Raw genomic sequence first — 5,433 nt, forward strand, 5'->3', positions numbered from 1 at the left:
GCCCAACCTTTTTCTGGGAAGTGGGCCCTTCAGTGATGTTACAGCAGAACGGCAGCAGCTCAGTCAGCCCTTCTGAGTGCTTTTAAGATTGTGGAGTGTGGTTGTTCTGTGCTACCTTCCTCAAACCCACCAGCACCCCACTGCCAGCAGGCTGAGGTGGGAGGTGTACATGCAAGGCAAAACCTTGGAGGGCCCCAAGCTGGGAAGGGCATGAAGTGACTGCTCTAGGGGAAGCCTTTATCATTCCCCTGGAGTTCAGTGGTAAGTTCATCCTGTGCTTCACATTTCCAGACACCAGTAATTAAGGAGAACAGTGGAACACAAATAACTCCTACAAGAGGGAACAAGGACTTGACATCTCTTATTTAAGCACCAGCTTGGCCAAATGTGGTTTACCTATAATGTGGTTTTCAGCTCTGAATGCCCCTTGCAAGTAGGGACCTCCATCCAACATCTGACCTCTGCATGCCTCCCAGTCCAGTGAGAGACAGTCCTCTTCTATCCACACGTGGCTGCTTTCATCTCCACTCCTCCAACCTTCCACCAGCCAGCCCAGACTGTATTTTGCTATCACACTTACTACCTCTCAGTAAGCTCCAAAGTTTGCTGCACGCTAGATGCATGTACGCCTCAGGCACCAGGTGAGTTAGTGCAGGGCAGATGCACAGCCTCAGCTTGAGAGCTGAAAAGACACACATACGTGCTTTGCTAATTGTGTTAAAAGCATTTTTAAATGAGGGCATGGATTCTGTTAATTCCTTGAAATACAGGAGTAGAACCTAAGTTGATTTATTTGCCTGAGTTTAATTTTAAATGGATTTGTAATTTTTCCTTCAGTTTCGGGTACATTCTTCTAATTTAGAAAATAAATATTGGTGCAACTGTGCTTGGGATTTGCAAATACACCTGTGCATATTTTATCTTACTACAGTAACTACCCATCCTCAGTGTCTCAAGCCTTTTCTAAGCAGCATCCTCCTACCCTCACTTGGGCTTCCCATACTGCACATTTTGTTCTCACTCCTCTAGGTTTCTACCAATCATGCATGTATGTTTTTATTTTCTTAAAACTAAGGTGAGATCTGTGATAGAAGCTCTGTCTGGAGTCATTATGAATTACAGATGTCCACGTGATTTTTCTATAGGAGTACGTAAAGAAAAGATCCTGCTGATTAGAAACTAAACATTTAAAACCAGGTACCAGGAGCGTGATAACAAGACCCAAGCTTGGGCTGCAAACAACTTCCAGAAACTCCTTTTGCTTATCCCTTGTAGTCAATAAAGGCGAGAAAGGAACAAAGATCACTGGGGTAGAACAAGTCAACAAAAACAACTAACTATGGTGGGGGTTCATACCTGAAATGCTGTTCATGGAGCTGAGACCTTTGTATGTCTTGTGAAGGATCCTCAATGCATTTTGCCGGGGAAACTCATAGCTGAGGAAAAGGTTAATAATTAAATGATTATTAAGCTTTCAGTCATTCTCCTACTTGGAGCAAAATCATATGTAAAATATCCCCTATATACAGCAAAAACAATAGCATTTTTCTCCTTTGTTCCTTATCTTCCTAAGTTCTTATATACCTACTTTTATTCTGGAGTAGACCAAAGCTGTTCACCTTTCCTCCTCTGCTCTCCCTCCCCACCCAAGTGCCTGCTGTTCTAACAAGTCAACAGGTGGAAAGAGACGTGATGATCCAGCAGAATCAACATCCTTCAAGGCTAAAATGATGGCCAAGAGCACAACTGGAAAGCAGCACCTTGGTCCCTAGGAAGGATAGACAGTGCCTACAGATGACTGAGTGCTCTTTGTCTCCAGGGTTTCAAAATTGGTGGGAAAAATATGTTCTCTGCTTTTCCTTTGGCCTTTGCTAAGCCAGCTTGAAAGCTGCTCAGGAAAGTGTCCACACAATTTTTGCAGACATGCATGAGCAAGCTCAAACCATGCTCTGTGCTGTCTGGAAGCTGTGAGTCTGCATCGGTGTGGTGCCAATCCTTGACTAGCACACCTGGTCTCCAAAATGGCCTCAGTTCCTCATGCCAGCTGCCACGGCTTTCAGTCAGAAGCTCACTCTAGTAACAGGAGCATCTGTCGGTGTCTGCAAAATCTAAGTCCTGTCGCACCTGGGTTGCGGCTGCAGTGTGGTGCCAGTGCAGTGGGGGCACCGAGGCATGGAGCCCTCACTGACCCTGTTATACCATGCTTGTGCAGCTCTCAGCAGGTCCACTGAGGAGACCACACGCATCCTCATCACACAGTAAAGTCAGCTACAGTCACCTTGTGTTCCCTGCCAACCCACGGGTCGGGGGAGAACTTGGTCTGCGAGGGGAACAAGTTCAAGGAAACATTTTAACATCACACCAAGAGGCGCTCTGCTGCTTCGTGTCTTCTTTCACATGCCTTTTTACCAAGACATTTTTAATTAGGAAAATCATTCTGATTAAAGCCACTTTGAAAACGTTCCTTTTGCTTTGAGCCCTACAGGAGGCTTATGGGATTATTTGCTAGATGTTATTTCCTAGGAAAGCACAGAGGATTTCTGCAGCAGAGGAAAATGTTTTCAGATAGTTAATTACCTAATGCTCAAAAATAGGGCATTTCATTTATGAGGCATCTGCTCTCATTATCTGCGGCACCTCCCACAAGACTACTTTAAGAGCACATCACTTAAGAGTAAATGCCAAAGACAAATGATATCATTTATTTATGGTAGATTGGTTTTTCTGGAAGGGAAGAACTCATGACCTCAGAGTGAAGCTGAGAATCCTGCTGCCTCCAATTACCATTCCCTGATCTCGTTCAGGGTTCTGACCGCTGGAGTGGGCCCTACACAAATAATAGACCAAAAAAGTGGAAGTTCTCTTCATTTCAAGTTATTTGGTATTTACTGGAGGACAGGGTGACAGGGAGAAGAGCGGCCACGCAGGCTAGCATCATACTCCAGTTTCAGCCAAGCTCAAGTTCTTATGGCTGTGGTGTCGGTGCAAGTGTTTTGCACTAATCCTTCACAAATCTGATGTTGGAATTGGAAAACCAGGCCCTTCTGACAGTGAAATAGGCATGCGGTAGAACTTGTACTGCAATGCCCAGAGGAAGCTGGTGATTCTTGCTTGTTTTCCCTTTGTATTAATAGGATCAAATTAAAAAATAGGAAGTGTTTAAACTAATAAAACCCTAGAAAAAGTTTCTTTAAAGTCATTGTTAAGATCCTTCTCTTCAGGATGAACTGGAAAAAACTAAGTGACATTTCATCCTTTTTCATATAATTACAAAGGGAGTAAGCATTACTTGGAAAATCAGAACCATCGGTTCGCTGTCCCAGTCACTTTCCCATGGCTTTCGAAGTGCAGCGATGTTTCAGAGTCTCACAGTCGCTTCACAGCCACAAAGAATTGTAATCACACATCATATTACGCTGCACTCAGCATCCAGCACCTGAACAACGCTGGCTGCAGTTAAACAGCACCTCCCAGGCAGACATCTCTGCCATCCCTTGTGTGAGGGTTAATTGTGCTTTTGCAGTAGAAGCTTCTAATATCAAAGCATAAGCCCTTACTAAACTTATAACCTTCTTATAAAATGGCTACATAGCTTGCTTTTCACAATAAGTTGCTGAGGCGGAGACTAGCACAAGATAGGGCAAATGTTTTGCTTAAAAGCAGAAACTAGAGCGTTCTGACTAATCCAAGATAAGGCAAATCTGCAGGGTAGGCCTAGCACAGGACAGAACAATCGTGATAACCTTAATCCCTAAAACAAATGCAATAACCTTATGAAATATTGCGCGTCTACCTCCATAAAGAAATACAAGATATACTTAAAAACAACAGGTTGGTAACGGACCTGATATGGAAACATTCCTTAGTAACTGCATCGAGAAGACTGTGAGCCTGGGATGCTCAACCAATGAGTAACTAGGAAAGATGATAACTGTGTTGGGAGAAAAGGTATATAACAGTGTGTATTTCACTGGGAAGGTGCATGTTTTCTCTCTGCCTGTAAGAGAGTGTGCATCCGCCATTGCAATTGCAAATAAAATATGCTCCTTCACTATGATTCTTGCTGGGGTCAAACTTATTGACTGAGAGTGTTTCTCACACTTGTTTGCAAAGACATCTCCCAGATCATTGCTTAATGTTTGTGTGTTTCTCACTAATGTGGTGACTGATGTTTTACTGTTGAATAGCAGAAATTTAAGAACTATTAACTGCATTCTGCCCACCCATGTGATGTCAGGTCCCAGAGGCATACAGACTGGTGCGTGTTGTTAACTCCATGTCCAGCATGAGTGATCCCACTCACCAGAACTCATCCCAGGCAGGGCGCTGGCCATTGTGGTCACTGCTGAAGGCAAGGCCACAGACTTCATGGATTGACTGTCATGGTAATTCTGTGCCTGAACTTGGCAGATTTTCATGGGCTGTGTTTTTGGAATGGTCTTCTCCAATTGCTGTGAATATTCTGGGTTTGCATCAGTCTCTACAGAAGCGGAGATGGCACCCGCTGTAAGCGGTGGGGAGCCTGAGGGACGCTCCCAGCACAGACTGCTGCAAATGGCAGCTGCCATCCCAGGGGGTGCTGAGAAGCATGGATGTGGCACTGAGGTACGTGGCTTAGTGGTGGGATTGCAGCATTAGGTGGGTGGTTGGACTTCATGATCTTAAAGGCAAGTTAAAATCAGAGACTCATAGAATCATTTGAGTTGGAAGAGACCCTTAAAGGCCATCTAGTCCAACTCCCCTGCAGTGAACAGGGACACCTACAGCTAGATCAGGTGCTCAGAGCCCAGTCCAGGCTGACCTTGAATGTCTCCAGGGATGGGGCATGCACCACCTCTTTGGGCAACCTGTTCCAGTGCCTCACTACCCTTATTGTAAAAAACTTCCTCCTTGTATCCCACCCAAATCTCCCCTCTTTTAGTTTGAAATCATTTCCCCATGTCTCATCACAACAGATCCTGCAAAAAGTCTGTCCCCTTCTTTCTCACAGCCCCCTTCTGTGTTAAGGAAGGGGGAGAACTTTTCCACATGAAGAAATGCCAGTTTCTTTCCTCTCCTTTAGGCTGTTGGTGTGGAGATGCACGCTGGGCCAGAGTGGACACACAGAATCTCTTCGAACTCGCAGAGCGTGCTTCACGCTACATCTCCGCCCTGTGACAGCATTTCGAGCTCGGCGGCACCACCTCAGCGGCAGTTAGCGCTTCTCACGACCCGGCACGACCGCCCGTCCCGCTGTGGGCAGCACCACAGCCTCACAGCGCACGCCGCCGTGTGCCGGCGGTGCCGCGCGCACAGCACTGCTGAGGCGGCTCCACCGCCTCCGCCCGCTAACGGCCGCCGCTAACGGTCGCGCTCGTGCCGCGCGATCCCTCCGCCAGGGGCGCGCGCCGCCCCGTCTCTCCCCGCTTGACCCGCGCGAGGCGCCGTAGCGCG

This window comes from Numida meleagris, chromosome 6, assembly GCF_002078875.1.
Source record: "Numida meleagris isolate 19003 breed g44 Domestic line chromosome 6, NumMel1.0, whole genome shotgun sequence".
Taxonomy (NCBI): Eukaryota; Metazoa; Chordata; class Aves; order Galliformes; family Numididae; genus Numida; species Numida meleagris.